The following is a 17,991-nucleotide window of genomic DNA, read 5'->3' as shown; positions in this document are numbered from 1 at the left end:
GTGCATGTAGAGGTGACAGTCAAGAATCCTGTTGGCTCCCTGAAGGAACTTTGAAGGATTTTTTGACCGGGGTGGGTGGCGGGCGACGACATTTACCCTCCCCACCCCCTGTCCCGTTTGTGTATTTTTTGTTAATTTTTTCTTTTTTTTTCTATATATATATATATATATATATATATATATATATATATATATAGCACAATAAGATAAACGTACTTGGTTGCTAGTTCAAATCACAACTTTGCGATTATCTTCATTTAATACCGACAGTTTCGAACAGAGGACCGTCCTTACTAAGGGTATACACACGAATGAGCACAATTTCTCATTTTCTAGGCACCGTACGCAAAGGTAGAGGTGAAACCACTCTCTCTCCCGTTAGAGCAAAGGGACGCAAAGTCTATGTCCATTTAGGGGAAGAGGGTGAGGGTTGCAAAGGACAGGGAAGGGGAAAAACATTTATGCATAAAAATATAAAAATAAAGGAAGCAAAGGTAACATTGAAAAATAAAAATAAATATAGGAAGGCAACGGCAGAGGCTTGGGTAACAAAGCTATAGAAATAGATAGGGAAGGAACTAGTTGCTTCTCAGAAGGCGCCAGCAAGAATGTTTCGAGAGAAGCTCCCTTCGGTGTGGTTGGTGAACCCAGGAGAATGAATAAAAACAATAATCTAACAAGGAAAGTACAAAGCAAAACCACAAAGAAAACAGAAAAACGAAACAAAAAAAAGAAAGAAACAATCGCATGCATGCATATGTACAGTACATCACAGAACGGACCGCTCCTCAGCGGTGCAGGTGTTCTGGATCGTTGTAACGTGAGTTACGAGTCAGCCACAACATTTAGAGCTCTTTAAGACAAGCCAGTGATCGGCACGGCGGAAGCGCGGCGCCGCGGTCGAGGGAGGCAGGGCGGCCGGCCAGACGCCGTGCGGGAACCGGATCCCGCAGCCGAGTGCCGCGGCGTCCGTCCCACAGTAGGCCATTCCCTTCGTGCTTTTCGTCGCGAAGGCATTCGAGTACAGACTGGTTCTTTAAAAGAAGGGGCCGGAAGGACCGGTGAAAAGGAACCTAAAGAGTAAATACATTTAGAAAATAAAATTAAGAAAAATAAGATTGGGGACGTGGGACCCCGCAGAGTGCAGGCTTCATGGAAGAGGAGGGATTCCAGACGTTCAAATTGTTCTAGCTAGTTAGGCTTTTGAGGAAGGGGAAACTGCCCAAGTTTACATTAATTCCATGTCTTAGTGTCCGAAATTTGTGTATGAAATAGGACTCTCTTTGTTCTCTTTGGCGACTTGTTTGGAAACCCGATTGGAGAAGGTTGACCTGAATGTTTTCGAATGCATGCTGGGGTAGGCACAGATGCTTGGAAAAAGGAAGATTGGCAGCGCGTGAATATGTGCCTTGTGGTTGTTAAAACGCAATCTGAACGGTGTTTCCGTTTGACCGATGTATTCCATGCCACACACACTGCAGTGTAGATGTATACTACGTTCACGCTGTCGCAATTTAGGGTTTTCCTAATCCTGAAGATGCAATCTGAGAATGTGCCTTTAGCGATGGTTGTAGTCTGGATATGACTGCAAACCTTGCAGCCTGGCTTACGGCACCGTTGACATCCAGGACTCGGGTTGGAGTTGGGCGTTGTTTTGGATTTAACTAAAATCTCCCTCAGGTTCCTGCTGCGCCGGTATACTGCTCTTGGTGGTTGTTTAAAAATGAGAGACAAGTGACTGATTTGCTGGATGATATTAAAAAGTTTTGATAGGATACTATTAACACGTGGAATGTTAGATGAATGCGTGAGAATAAGGTTGCTTGGACTTTTACTATCCCGCGATTTTGGGGAATTTAGTATTTTATTCCTGTCTAAACCACGAGTTTTCAGGGTAGCGTCATCGACGATGGACGCTGGATATTCCTTAAGTAAAAGATTTGTATTTAGCTGCTCAGCATGGCGGTCAAAGTCAACGAGCGCAGAGCAAATCCGTCGGTATCTGTGAGCCTGTGAGTAGGTTATGCCAGTCTTGCACTGCCGTGGGTGGCTGCTCTTAAAATGTAGGTACTGCTGGCGGTCAGTGGGTTTTTGTAGAGGGTTGTCCTAAGCACGCTGCCTTTTTTCTCTATTTGAACGTCCAAAAAGTTTATAAATTTTGTGGAGATGCTGTGGGTGAACGATATGGAAGGATGAAATGGGTTATACCTCGCTATGAATGCCAAGAGGCTGGCTTCGTCGTATGGCCAAATGAAAAATATATCGTCCAGGAAACGTTTATAAAGGAGTGGTTTGAAGGACTGAGTGTCAAGGAATTCTGTTTCCAGTGCTGCCATGAATAAGTTTGCGTAGGCCGGAGCCATCTTTGTTTCCATCGCCGTGCCGTTGACCTGAAGATAGTGTCTTCCCTCAAATTCAAAGTTGTTCTAGTTCAGTACTAAGCCTGGGATTGCAGAGAGAGTTTCCTCATCAAGATGACGGGGGAATCTGTCCTCAAGTATGCATCCACTGTCGCGCGTATGCCGTCTGGGTGGGGGATATTTGTATTAAAGATGTCACATCCATTGTAACCAAGAAGCTTTGGTTGGGAATTTTGAAGTTAGGTACCACTCATAGAAAGTGATTTGTGTCCTGAATGTAGGCCGGGATAGTTGCAAGGTATAATGGCCTTCAAAAGGAAGTCGAGGACGCCAGATATATTTTCGGTGAGTGTGCCGTTGCTTGACACAGTGGGACGGCCCGGACGGTTGGGTTTGTGTATTTTCGGGAGTAGGTAGAACCGTCCAGGAACTGGTCTGACTGGAGTCATTGCTTTAAGAATTTCCCCGGATATCTTTTGATCTTGATGAAGTGATTTTAACGTATTGTTAATTTTGATTTCGAACTGACTTGTGGGATCACTGGTTAGCTGCGTGTAAAAATGTTCGTTTTCCAATTGCCGGAAACCTTCTGTTATGTATTCGGACTTGTCCATAACAACAACAGCACCGCCTTTGTCGGCCGGTTTGATGACATCGCTGATTTAAAGAGTCAAGGGCTCGCCGTTCCTTGGATGACAGGTTGTTCGGGACTTTTTTTATTTTGATTTTGAATATGAGGCGAGGATAACCTTTTGAACGGCGGCGATGTAAATATCTAGATGTTTATCTGTGTGTTCGTTTGGAGTCCATGATTGGTTTGATGTCCAGGGTATGTTGATTTCACGGTTGCGTTCGCGATTTCGGAAGTACTCGCGCAGACGTAGATTCCTTGCAAAGTTATCCAGATCCTGATATAATTGGAATTCGTTGAATTTTCCGGTTGCGGGGCAGAATGTTAAACCCTTGGAGAGCAACTTTCGTTCCGAAGGAGAGAGTGGATGGCTCGATATGTTCAAAACGTTGTCAGCCTCGATGGAAGACCGGCTAGTATTAGGTTGCTCAGGGCCTAGCGTGCTTTTAGTAGAAGGCGGAATTGGTGAACGTGGCGCCGGGGTCACACCGTTTCGCCGGAGTTTGCTAAGTTTCTGCACATTTTTGTCTTTTTTCGTTCCTTCTTCGAATTCTTTTAGCTGAGTTATTTCTCTCGGCATAAGGTCCGGTTCACGACGTAAGGATTTTTCGACATGCTGGAACTCAAGAGCTTTTCGTTGGCTGTGCCGTATAATTAGGCCCACAAGACGTAATGCACTGTCATGTAGAATCTGTTTCCATTCCGCGTCCTCATCTGCGTTAAGGGTTGTCATCGCCGGGGTAAGCTGCAGTCGCAAACCTTTTGGGATGGTTTCCGATTCTGAATAGCTAGTTAGAGTGGTCGCGTGGTATTCATATCTAATTAGTTTTCCGATAGTTTTTCGGATTTTTAGAAATGACGGTGAGTTAGTTTCTGGGGAGCGGGCCGTATCTGTGGCGGCTGCGAGTCAGTCGCTGCGCTGCGTTAGGTTGTGGCTTGCCGCCTCGGTGCAGGCCTGTCTCGTCATGTAGGGGCGGCGTGGCGGTACGGGGGGTGTCTCCGCCTCTTGAGTCTTCGGACGAGCCAGTGATGGCGCTGTTCTTGCGCCGCTGCCTGCCTGGATCGTCGCCATCGATTGTGCACGAACACTCCATCCCGTAGCGGGGGGTCTGGCACCGAGGGCGCGTTTCAGGTGCTCGCACATGATAGCCACGCCCTCGAAGCTCAGATGATGTCCATCGGCCACGAGCACTCTCCATGGTCGCAGCTCTTCAAGTGCGTGATTGATATACCACGTCCCTGCCAAGCCGCCGTTGGTGACACAGCCTCCGCACCTGTTCCACAAAAACTTTCGCATGAGCGTTGAACCAGTGGACGAACCTTCTGTTGGCTCCTCGGCGTCGGCGGTTCAGGGCGCGTGGAACAGGAAGACTCCAACGAGGGGTGCTCATGGCCGATTCTCCCCACGATCTCCCTCATGCTTGACAGAGCGGCAGCGGCCCCCGTGGCCGCGATGTGAATAAAATACTAAATTCCCCAAAATCGCGGGATAGTGAAAGGCCAAGCAACCTTATCCTCCCGCATTCATCTAACATTCGACGTGTTAATAGTATCCTATCAAAACATTTTAATATTATCCAGCAAAGCAGTCACTTGTCTCTCATTTTTAAACAACCATTAAGAGCAGTATACCGGCGAAGCAGGAACCTGAGGGACATTTTAGTTAAGTCCAAAACAACGCCCAACTCCAACCCGAGCCCTGGATGTCAACCGTGCCGTAAGCAAACCTGCAAGGTTTGCAGTCATATGCAGACTACAACCATCGCTAAAAGCACATTCTCCGATTTCACCTTCAGGGTTAGGGAAACCCTCAATTGTGACAGCGCGAACGTAGTACATATGCTACACTGCAGTGTGTGTGGCATGGAATACATCGGCCAAACGGAAACACCGTTCAGGTTGGGTTTTAACAACCACAAGGCCAATACTCACGCGCTGCCAAACTTCCTTTTTCCAAGCATCTGTGCCTACCCCACCATGCATTCGAAAACATTCACGTCATCCTTCTCCAATCGGTTTTCTAAACAAGTCGCCAAGAGAACAAAGGGAGTCCTATTTCATACACAAATTTCGGACACTAACACATGGAAATAATGAAAACTTGGGCAGTTTCGCCTTTCTCAAAACCCTAACTAGCTAGAACAATTTGAACGTCTGGAATCCCTCCTCTTCCATGAAGCCTGCACTCTCTGGGGTCCCACGTACCCATTCTTATTTTTCTTAATTTTATTTTCTAAATGTATTTACTCTTTAGGTTCCTTTTCACCGGTCCTTCCGGCCCCTTCTTTTAAAGAACCAGTCTGTACTCGAATGCCTTCGCGACGAAAAGCACGAAGGGAATGGCCTACCGTGGGACGGACGCCGCGGCACTCGGCTGCGGGATCCGGTTCCCGCACGGCGTCTGGCCGGCCGCCCTGCCTCCCTCGACCGCGGCGCCGCGCTTCCGCCGTGCCGATCACTGGCTTGTCTTAAGAGCTCTAAATGTTGTGGCTGACTCGTAACTCACGTTACAGCGGTCCAGAACACCTGCACTGCTGGGAGCGGTCCGTTCTGTGATGTACTGTACATATGCATGCATGCGCTTGTTTCTTTCTTCTTTTTTCTTTTTGTGTTTCATCCCGGACGCGGCGGTTGAATTTCTTTGGAGGAGAAATTCTAGAGGCCCGTGTTCTGTGCGATGTCAGTGCACGTTAAAGAACCCCAGGTGGTCGAAATTTCCGGAGCCCTCCACTACGGCGTCTCTCATAGCCTTAGTCGCTTTGGGACGTTAAACCCCACAAACCAACCAACCTTTTTGTGTTTCGTTTTTCTGTTTTCTTTGTGGTTTTGCTTTGTACTTTCCTTGTTAGAATATTGTTTTTATTCATTCTCCTGGGTTTAGCACCCACACCGAATGGAGCTTCTCTCAAAACATTCTTGCTGGCGCCTTCTGACAACCAACTAGTTCCCTCCCTATCTATTTCTATTGCTTTGTTACTCAAGCCTCTGTCGTTGCCTTCGTATATTTATTTTTATTTTTCAATGTTACTTTTGCTTTCTTCATTTTTATATTTTTATGCATCAATGTTTTTTCCCCTTTCCTGTCCTCTTCAACCCTCACCCTCTTCCCCCTAAATGGACTGGAGCCCTTGCGTCTTATACTGACTTTGATTCCCTTTCCTCTAACGGGAGAGAGAGTGGTTTTACCTCTCCCTTTCCGTACTGTGCCTAGAAAATGAGAAATTGTGTTCATTCGTGTGTATACCGTGAGGAAGGACGGTCCTCCGTTCGAAACTGTCGGTATTAAATGAAGATAATATCAATGTTGTGACCCCTTCTTCTACAAGTCTGCCTGGCCCATTGAACGACAAGACCTGCTGCAACTAGCTCAGAGGTAGAGCACCGCACGCGTATTTCGGAGGTCGTGGGTTCGGATCCCACCGGCGGCATGTGGTTGTTTTTTCTTCTGCTTTTCTAATCAATTAGCTTTAAGCGACAGTAATATTCTTACTTGATCAACTCCACAAAAAATAAATTAATTAAAAAAAATCCCCTGTGCTCCTTGGTTTCTGTAGCTGTTCGCTTCTCTCATATATATATATATATATATATATATATATAGGCAACCGCGGTGGCTCAGTGGATATGGTGCTCGGCTGCTGACCCGAAAGACGCGGGTTCGATCCCGGCCGCGGCGGTTGAATTTCTTTGGCGGAGAAATTCTAGAGGCCCGTGTACTGTGCGATGTCTGTGCACGTTAAAGATCCCCAGGTGGTCGAAATTTCTGGAGCCCTCCACTACGGCGTCTCTCATAGCCATAGTCGCTTTGGGACGTTAAAACCCCATAAACCAAACCATATATATATATATATATATATATATATATATATATATATATATATATATATAGACCCGTGTACTGTGAGATATCAGTGCACGTTAAAGAACCCCAGATGGTGGAAATTTGCGGAGCCCTTCACTACGGCGTCACCCCTATATACCGGGTGTTTCACGTAACTTGAAACAAGGATTTAAGAAAGCCGTAATCCGCAGCCCGCTGAAACCAACGATACATTGTTCGCCATCTTGTGGCGCTCCTTACAATACTTTTGTATTGAGCTTAATTAGTTAACTAACTAAGGTGAATTATACAAATTTTCAAATACTCATTTTAGTGCCAAGACCGTTATGTTAGGTTGTAGAGTAGGTTTATAAACAACCCATCCAGTTTATTATAGCATCGTATCTCCTACGAGGTCCTTTTTTCCGGCATCTAAAGAAAGTCGGCGAAATATGAAAAAATACCACGTGTCTACGCTCGTCTGCTACCAAATTGCAGCGCTCTCAACGGCGCTTCGAGCAATCGGAGCATGCCCGCTGACCCTGGCGAAGTGAACTGCCGCCGCGCCGCTGCGGAAAGAGATGACGCGCTGACAAGCCGCTGCTAAGAGCGGCGGCCGTTGTATATATAGTAAGGACGTGGACCAACGTTTGAAACGCTGGAGATAATTTATTGACGTTTCGACCCTGGAACGGCCATCGTGAGAATGTCGGACATTCTGAAGAAAGCCGTTCCACGGTCGAAAAGTCAATAAATTTTTTCAAGCGTTCCAAACGTTGGTCTACGTTCTTACTACTACATACCGTGCCAAGATTTTCCCTTTCTTTTTGGATTATATATATATATATATATATATATATATATAGCGAAGTATACGCTTCGTTAAGGGAAACATATTTATTCAACTCGATGTTTCGATCGGAAGACCGATCTTCTTCAGGAGTGATCACTCCTGAAGAAGATCGGTCTTCCGATCGAAACGTCGAGTTTAATAAATATGTTTCCTTTAACGAAGCGTATACTTCGCTATATATTTTTATAAGCAGTCTAGTACTTCACGCTTTCGCAACCTATATATATATATATATATATCAATCAATCAATCAAATCTTTATTTACGTCATCCAGATGTTAGGGGCGCAGACAAAAAGCTCTCACTGGAGCTTGATTGCGCGCCTGCGCCCCCGTACAAGGTTTCAAGGTTTGTTTGATGCATATATTGGCAGCAACTAACAAAACAATTGCGTTTGAGGAAAAATAAGCGAGACACAACTGACTCGGAAAAAATAGATAAACAAGAGATAAAAACAGACAAAAACAGCAAAAGAAATAAGATGCAAAAATACTGGTTTGTAAGACTAACACAAAGCATTTAGCAATAATGGTAAGTGGTAGCTGAGCATTTGACGTCCATAGTTAGTACGTATTTGGGGAATGAACCATTTATCGCGGTTTCTTATGGCATGAGTGTGTTCTCTAGGTGTTAGTTGAGACAAGGTTTCAAGAAAATTACGGTAGGTATTACTTCTCCTATATCGTTTTATTAAGTTGACATTATATAGATCGTGTATTGGAGTTATGTGGAAGGCATTAAAAAGGGGTTTTGTCGTAACGTCGCGGGGGATGCTTGCAATGCTTCTTATGGCTCGTTTTTGGATTACATGTAACCTGTTTAAGTTTGATAGTGTGGTAGTTCCCCATACCGTGAAACAGTAGTTTAAAACGGAAGCAAACATGGAATTATAAAGAATTAGTTTCACTTTTTGTGGCAGAAAATAGCGCAGTTTACTTAACACACCAGTTATTTTTGACAGCCTGTCCGCTGTTTTATCGACATGTGTTGACCACGATAAATGCTTCTCAAAATATACTCCAAGGCTTTTTACGACAGGGACAACTTCTAAAGGCACAGACCCAATCCGAAGTGAAATGTCGCTATCGCATACTGTTTTGTTTCTTGGCCTAAAAAGCACGACTTTTGTTTTATTTATGTTTATAGATAGTGAGTTTACGATCGACCAATGATTTAAAAGATGCAAACACGTGTTTGCTTGTTCAGTCAGATTATGTATATTGCTAGAGGTGAAAAGTAAACTCGTATCATCAGCATATATTATAAATGTTGGGCGTGGGTCAATGAGAACGATGTCATTAATGTAGATGATAAAAAGTAGAGGCCCCAATATGCTTCCCTGCGGGACGCCTGCTAAAACTGATTTCGGGTCGGATAATTTATTGTTAATTACTACTTGTTGTACTCGCGCTGATAAATAAGAATTCAATATGTCATGAAAAACGCCACGGAAGCCATAGAACTCAAGTTTAGCAAGCATTGTCTGATGATTAATGGAATCAAATGCCTTTGAGTAATCTACAAATACACCAAGGGTTAATTGGTGCTGTTCGAAAGATTGCAGGATTAGTTCCTTTTGAGTTAAAAGCGCTGTATCTGTGGAATGGCCACTTCTAAACCCATGTTGATGAGGTGTCAATAAGTTATGTTTGATACAAAAGCTAATGATCCTTTTGTACAGCAGTTTCTCTAGGCATTTTGAAAAAATGGAGAGGATTGATATGGGACGATAGTTCGACAAGTTATTTTTCTCGCCACCTTTAAAAACTACTGTCACCCTAGCAACTTGCATGGCTTGTGGGAAAACTCCCTGCAGAAAGCATAGATTAAATATATGCTCTAAAACAGGGCTAATTAGACCCATGGTATGTTTAATAGGTTGAATTTTTAGACCATTTACGTCCCTTGTACTACTCGTTCGGAGAGCAAGAAAACAGCTTTCAATTTCACTGCGATCCGTTGGTGATAAAAATGCACTACTGTGATTTCTAGATTTGAGATAGCTTAGGGAATCAGGATTATGTACACTGTTAACTAAAGACACGAAGTGATTATTAAAAGTATCTGCTAGTTCTTTTCCCGAAAGTTTCTGATTTTGGACTAAGATTTCTAGCTCGACGGGTTCCTGTTCTGTACGGTTTAGAACTTTATTTATTCCTTTCCACATGAGGTCGCTTCGGTTTTGTACATTACCAGTAAATAATTTTTCCATGTATTCCTTCTTGGTTTCTCGAAGAAATGTAGTTACTTTGTTGCGATATGACTTAAATTTGGCTAAGTCGTCGGAAGACCTAGTTCGAAGAAACCGTTTAAAAAGATTATTTTTCTTTTGAATCATATTTAAGCAACGACGATTTATCCAGGGCTTCCGTGCTTTACTAGGCCTCTTAGTTGTTTTATAAGGGAAGCATTTATTGTACAAAAATTTAAGTGTGTTTATAAATGTGTCATATGCTTTGCTAGGGTCAGTTATTTTGTAGACGTGATTCCAGTCAACTTTTCGTATTTCATTTCTGAAATTTTCGATAGTTTCATTTGTTATGCACTGGTATGTCATATAGGAAGGCTTACTCTTTCGAAATGCCGTTGGCAACTCGACAAAAAGAAAAATTGGCAGGTGATCACTAACTTGCGCTAGTACCACTCCAGACTTAATGAATTCCTTTGACACATTGCTACAGAAAACATCAATAGATGTCTGTGTTAACGGTCGCGTTTCTTCATTTATGTAGTTGGTAAGGGCGTAACATTCGAACAACCTGTTTGCTTCTTGTGACTCGGGAGATGATGACGAAAAGTCAATATTAAGGTCACCACTTAGTATTAGCTTTAAGTCATTTTCGGTTACCCAAGATAACATTTCATCTAAAAAGGACAAAAAAACTGAGATGTTCCCAGCTGGGGGACGGTATACAGCAGAAAATACATTGCGGCCAGATTTCAAAGACATTATCTCATAATTTTCGTTCGTTTTTGAGAATTCTGGAATAAGGCAGCATTGGAAACATTTCTTAGCAGCTATCAACACGCCTCCGCCCTTTTTATTCGGGCGAGTTTGGAGATAAATATCGTACTGCGGCAGTTTCAATGGCACCGTATCTTTTTTATACCACGTTTCGGTTATCATAATAACGTCAAAATCAAAGGTAAAAGCATCCAAAAGGGCAATAACTTCATCTTCCTTGTTACAGAGTGACTGTGCGTTCAGATGAAAAAAAGTTGAGGCTTTTTTGTTTTTTGCGTACAAAGATGAAACATCATTTTGTGTAAAGAAGCCGGACACCACTTAAGTAACAAAAAGAGTGCATGGGAGGGCACGCCTAGTTTATCTTGTCTAAGTCTTTCAGGCAAGCGATCCTGACCACATCCGAACTTTCGTCCCTTCTAGCTAGAATGTGGCCATGACGTGTCCAAACGAATTTCCAGCTTTTCTCCTTTTTACGCGAAATTGCCATTCCTAGCAGCTTTTTCAGGGCGGGACACAAGTGCTCATTTATGTAAATGGAAGTTTGTCCGGGGTGGCCAAGGTCGTTTGTAGTCATATTGTTCTTTTTTGCCTTTGCTAGAACGGTGTCCCGCTTCAAGCGGTTGCGAAACTGCACAATGATGTTCGGGATTGTGGTATTCCTGGTAGGAACACGGTGACAAGCATCAATGTCATCGAGCGCTATGGACTCGTTAATCACTTCACCAACCTTCTGTAATGTGTCTTGAAGGTTCTCATGCTCAGTTTCGGGAACGCCCTTAATTTCAATGTTTTTATTTCTGGAATACTGCTCTAGAACAGTGCATCGCTGTTCAAAATCTTCTACAAGCTTCTTGAGTCCATCACGCTCAGATGACAGTGTAGCATTTTCAGCTCTGAGTACCTTGTTTTCTTCCTTAAGCGCTGTAAACTCAGCAGCTATGTCATCAAATTTTTTGGAGCAGAAGTCAACACTGTTGGATAATTCGCGGCACTCTTTTCGAACGTCCCTCTCGATTGAGCTACGCAACGAAGCAATTTCCTTTCGGAATTCTATTCGGAGTTCTTCACGTAGCTTGTCGACATCAGTAGGCATATCTCAAAGGCAACGTCAGCTTGGCAGCGACAGCAGCAAAAGGTACTATAATACTATAAACGTAAAAGGAGCACAACCACAGACCTGTGGGTGACAAGAAAAGCGTGTGTCGGTCAGGCTTTGTCCCGCTGCCCCTGTCGCTGCCAAGTGAGGTAGACGCTGGTCCGATGGCGCTTATGTAGTTGATGGCCCCTGGTGGTGGTTCCCTGTCGTTGCAGCCCTCGGCGATGAGAAGAATAACTTGCGAGACGTAGGCACCGCAGGCGTTGCCGTGACGTCACAAAAAGTTCTTTTCCGAAGGATGAAAATCCTGGCACGTGGATTACGGCACAGCACAGCAGATCAGGGGTATCTGTGGGTGACAAGAAAAGCGTGTGTCGGTCAGGCTTTGTCCCGCTGCCCCTGTCGCTGCCAAGTCATTATATATTATATATATATATAATATATATATATATATATATATATATAATATATAATTATATATATATATATAATGCCGCGAATCTTTGTAGCGTTTGTTGTGTTTATTTGTTCATGCTTCAAGGCTGCCGGCACGCCGCTTTATCGCTCCGTTTGTGACTCAAGACGCGCCTAGAATTATCTCGATTGATCGCATCCAGGCGGAGCCGATTCTGCTTTGTGCCAGAATGTTCTAGTAACTTCCCAAGCTTTATCTCGAATGTTCGCTGTCAGCTTTAAAAAGAGCACGGCCTACAGCGGCGGGCATTCTGTTCGACGACCGCCGAGCACACTTGTTGCTACGCCGCCGCCGAGTGATTCAGTTCTTTGCGGGCGCAAGTCAGCCCAAATAAAGAGTTTCGTTTCGAATACATTCTCGCTGTGTTCCTGTTCGCCGGACTGCAGTCACCACTACGTGAGATCTGGTGGAGGTGCTGATCTGGTATCCAGCTATGCCCCTCACGATGGAACCTGGTGCACAGCTAACGCCTGTCGTGCTTCGACAGCCCCGGGAGCCACCGAATTTTCGTGGAGAACCACACGAAGATGTAGAAGACTGGCTGTACCTGTACGACCGTGTAGCAGCACTGAAGGCCAGGGACGACAGCTCTAAGTTCCGAAACGTTTACTTTGCATTGGATGGCCCTGCGAGAACGTGGTTTGAAAACTACGAATCTTCACTCACGACCTGGACGACCTTCAAGAAGCAACTCCTGGATACGTTTAGTAGCGTCGTATACAAAGAAAGAGCTCAGCTGCTTCTAGAATCACGTATCCAACACCCGAACGAGTCAGTGACCGCATATGTTGAAGGTATGAAGCGCCTTTTTCGACGAATCGATCCTGACATGGCGGAGGAGAAGAAAGTGAAGTTTTTGATGCGTGATGCTAAAGAGGCACTTTTCGGCGGTCTGACCCGCAACCCACCGAAGACGGTCGCGGAATTCACCAGTGAAGCAGCCGCCATAGAGAGAACCTTGGAAGCACGAGCGCGTCATTTTCCTCGACAGCCCCAAGTGACCTCCACTGCCCTCCTGGATGGCACAGCATTCGGAGGCAACCTGCGGGATGTTATCCGAGAAATTGTACGGGAAGAGTTGCGTCGCCTGCTACAATCTTCCAACCAGCCTCAAGTAGCGACCCTTGAGGAAATCGTACGCGAAGAAGTGCAGCATGCGCTTGGCACCCCGTCATCTTCGCCTCCAGCTGAAGCTCCAGCCTTAATCTACGCCGCTGCACTACGCAGTCCTCAGCCCCAACGCGAGAGCCGAAGTCCACCTCTTCGACGTGAACCAGCTGTTCCAGAACGCCGTCCCCCTGCCCCCGCCCGCCCAGCCTACGAACGACGCCCAAGCCCCAGGAAGTGCGACGCCTGGAGGACTTCCAACAACCGGCCGTTGTGCTTCCATTGCGGCGAAGCAGGCCATGTACTTCGCCACTACCCGTACAGACGCGTCGGCCTGGGTGGTTTCACCATTGACGCCCCACGACCATTCCCCGGCCAGCGACCACGGGAAATAGACGACTACCTGCACACAGGGGAGTACGCGTCGTCAAGCCGTCTTTCCCGCTCGCCGTCGCCGTGCACCGCACGATTTGCATCACCGGGCCGCAGCTACGCCGCGGCTGTCCGAGAAAGGTCCCCTAGCCCCCGTAGGGGAAACTAAACAAAGCAACCTGCGGAGGTCAGGTTGCTTGCCGAGTAAACGACGAAGATCCTCCAGCGACCACGCCGTATGAAGACGCCGCCCCCACTACGCCGACGCCGCATACAAAGACAACCTCGACCACGACGCGAACCACCTTTAAAACGACGCCGCCATCAAGAAAAGCTTCGATCACACGCCCCACCCACGATTCACACACCCGACGAAGCCGTGGCACGACGCCGAGGTCGACGTTCAACTACAGAGCCAGGACATCCGACTTAGAAGTGGTTATCGACGGCCGGAAAGTCACTACTTTATAGTCGGCACGGGAGCCGATTATTCGGTGATGAATGGACCATTCGCTGCGCAGCTGAGGGAAGTAACGACCGCTTGGGATGGCCCACAAATTCGCACCGCAGGAGGCCACCTCATTACACAATCAGGACGATGCACAGCGCGAGTGACTCTCAAGGGACATACCTGTCCTGCTACCTTCGTAGTGCTACGGCAATGTTCCCGACCTGGGGCCGAGGAGTGCGGACGCGCGTCACGTCGGCTCCACAAATTCTGTCTCGTTCCACCGGAAGTTTTCGTTGGATTTGGGATATTCAATGGTACCATTGCGCGTCGCAAGACGTCAGGATCCTGTGGATACCAAATTTGTCCCTGTGAGTGCAACGGTGTGGTTCTTACTATCGATATTGTGTGGACCACCTGGAAACCGCTAGGCGTCCGTTAGGCTTAGCACGACTTCGGCCGGGGAGGCCGGCCCGGAGGCCCCTTCGCCGCCGGTATACCGCCGCTTTTGTGGACCAACCATGTCGATGGAGGTGACCGTCGAAGGTACGGATCTAGACCCGGAAGATTATGACAGCAGTTGGGTCCAAACGCTCAAAAAAAAAGGTTGATGCGAAGAGCCGACGCAAGCTTCTCGAAGGTTCCAAGGACGCGGCCAAAATGGCGCCACGTCGGACGCGGGGAAGCCGGAGACAAAATGGCAGCGGGGGCCGCTCCCGGCCCTACAAAAGCGTCTCGGAGGAGACTGGCCGAAAGGTCGATCGCTATGAATCTTCCGAAGTTCGCGCAGGAAGGCATCAAGGTGATTATTAGGCCTCTTGAAGGTCTAGCCGTGATCAAACGCACGTCGGGCCCGCTGATCAGTCAGGCCCTCGCCAAGGCTGCCGGAATTAGCTGGTCGGAGCAGGACTCATGGTGTGTGAACGGAAAGCAAGGTACGGTGCTCTTTCATTCCTTGGACATTAGTCGAGGCGTGAAGGTAGCCGCAATCCGTAGCTTTAAACTCGACGACGAGGCGCATGAAGTGGTGGCCCACCTGGTCGCACCAGAAGATTGTGGACGAGGAGTAGTCCATGGGATCTGTGAGAGATTCACGGAAGAGCAGTTGTTCAAAGCATTGAAGAGAGATCCGCATAATCCAACAATCGCTGGAGTGCGTCGGATGGGGAAGACATCCACCATTATTATCACCTTATGGGAAGCTGAAGTTCCAAGATTTGTCAGGATTGAAGGCATGCTCACCCCGTGCCGGCTGTTCAAGAAGAGATACGAAGTTTGCTTCAGATATGAGGAACTTGGTCAGCGCTCCGATGTGTGCGATAGTGAACACCCGAAGTGTCGTGGCTGTGGGGTGGTATCGCCACCCGAAGATCACCAGTGTACTCCCAAGTGTCGCCTTTGTGGAAAGGACCATTTAACGGGAGACAAACAATGTAAGGAACTCTCCCGTACGCCATAAGTGGTCAAGAAGAGACAGTGGGAAGCAAAATTAGCCGCCGAGGAGGAGGCCAACAAGAAGTTAGCAGCCGAGGAGGAGGCCAAGAAGCAACAGAAGGTCCGCTTCAGTCGTCGAGACGGCCGTAGTGAGTCTCACGGCCGGTCGAAGAGCCGCCCAAAAGACCGTTCCGCTTCGTTCCCGCGCCTGCAGCCGCCACCGTCCAGGACGATGATGACGGGCTCTGGACTCAAGCAGCAGCAACAGCAGCAGAAGCCGCAGGCACCGACAAAAGTGGATTACGTGAGTAGTGTTTCTCGGGACTCAGATGAAGTCAAGGCTCTCAAAGAACAGGACCAATTGTTACAAGCGCAAGATAAGGCGCTGCAGGAACAGGTTAGGGCGATAGGCACGGCTTCGCAGCCGATGAATAGCGAAACGCCGCCGGCGGCGGCGCCGCAGAGGGAACACGCAGAGATCTCTAGGGAAAATCCTCCTTCAACAAAAAAGAAAAGAGGTCCCGAGCAGGACCTTGAATCCCGCATGCAAGGTTTGGAAAGACGATTCAATAAGAAGGAACAGGACGATAAAAGTTTCCAGCAGCAAGTTATGGCCGCTTTAGAACACCTGAACGTTGCTATGGAAGAGATGCGCGCCGAAATGGTGAGGAGAGATGAGAGAATTCAGTGGGTGTATCAAGAGATTCATAACCTTCAAAATGGCTCTGCGTCCCCGTAGAAATACTATTTGGCAGTGGAACTGTAGGGGCTTCGGTGGCAAACGCGCGGTACTCCAAACGTTTCTGACGAACATTGACAAAACCGAAGTAATCGCGTTGCAGGAGTGCGGTAAGAACGCCAAGCTAGCGAGTTACAAATCGTACGCGGGGCGAGGTGACAACCCGCGAGTGGTCACCCTTGTCAAAAGGAATTTAACAGTGCTGCAGCACGATACCGGGACTACAAATCTAGACCATATATTCATCGAGATAATCCCGCAAAAGAGAAAATTCAGAAGTCTATTCGTTCTTAATGTATATAGCCCGCCACGCCAAAAGCGTCAATGCGGCTTCGATGAGCTCTTTGCAAAAGCGCGAGTGATCGCGAAGGGAGAACCCCTATTGATAGTCGGGGACTTCAACGCGCATCACTCGGCATAAGGGTACAGATACACGCAGGTAAAAGGACGCGAACTATGTACCAGTATTCAACACAATGGCCTAGTGCTTCTGACGGATCCCCTGAAACCAACCCGCCAGGGTAACAGCGTTTCGATGGACACTTCTCCGGACTTAACTCTCACCGGAGGCCGCATCTCCGCCACATGGTGCAACACGGGCGAAGACTTGGGCAGCGACCATAAGATTATTGAAATTGTAGTAGACAACGGCCCACCGGTCGTTCGCTACAAGAAGCTGGCGTCGGTGAACTGGGAGGCTTTCCGAAATGGCCGCATGGGTCAGGAGGAGGGCATCAGTAACATTGACGATTGGAGTAAAAAGGTCATTCAATAGGTCCGCGAAGCAACGGAGGAGGTGGAGGTTGACGAGGACGTCGAAGGAGTAGATAGTCACATGGTCAGTCTCTGGCGTAAGAAGAAGGATCTCGAAAAACGACTCACGCAGAAAAGGGGGAACAGGAACTTGCGAAGGCAATTGGCCGTGCTTAACAAAGAAATCGAAGAGTACGCACTCGCTTTAACGAGGCAAAACTGGGGCAACATATGTGACAAACTAGACCGAAACATCGGGAAGGCAGGTACATGGCACTTGCTTCGGCATCTTCTAGATCCGGACAAGTCCAAACTGGAGGCCAGACAACAACTTCATAAGCTAGTACATACATTTGACGGGACCACGGCTACTCTCATATCGCAAGTTCGGGACCGGTATTTGAGCTGCGCAAACGGTACAGGACAGCCACTACCGGATTACGGGGGCCAGGAAAACCCGGACCTAGATAGCACGATAACGGTTGCTGAAGTCCGAGCACAAATAAACAGATTGAGAACCAAGACTGCAGCGGGTCCAGACGGGATCAGCAACCGAATTCTAAGAAACCTGGATGACGCGTCGATCCAACATCTCGCAGCCTACATGCAGGAGTGTTGGGAGGCCGGTCGGCTCCCGGCGGCATGGAAGGGCGCAAACCTCGTGTTCATCCCGAAGCCGGGGAAACGGCCGGGTTTCGAGCACTTGCGTCCCATCTATCTCACGTCGTGTGTGGGCAAGCTGATGGAGCATGTGATTCAGGCCTGGCTGAACCGGTTTTTAGAGGACAATAGTATCGATCCGAATACCATGATCGGATTTAGACCGCATTTGTCTGCATGCGATGTCATGTTGCAGCTAAAAGAACACATCATATATAATTCAACAGTAGACACCAGGGTGGTCGTTGGTCTAGATGTGGCGAAAGCTTTCGATA

The 17,991-nt window shown here is 47.1% G+C and overlaps 1 pseudogene; it reads left to right on the top strand.

Annotated features, from left to right (window-relative positions):
* The first annotated feature begins 14,896 nt into the window (after window positions 1–14,896).
* On the top strand, window positions 14,897–17,078 carry LOC149361077 (uncharacterized; annotated as a pseudogene).
* Window positions 17,079–17,991: the final 913 nt, after the last annotated feature.

The sequence above is a fragment of the Amblyomma mixtum genome, chromosome 2 (assembly GCF_055824585.1).
Source record: "Amblyomma mixtum isolate Tamu chromosome 2, ASM5582458v1, whole genome shotgun sequence".
NCBI lineage: Eukaryota > Metazoa > Arthropoda > Arachnida > Ixodida > Ixodidae > Amblyomma > Amblyomma mixtum.
Note: the sequence above shows the minus strand (reverse complement) of the source record. Positions and strands in the feature narration are given on the sequence as shown.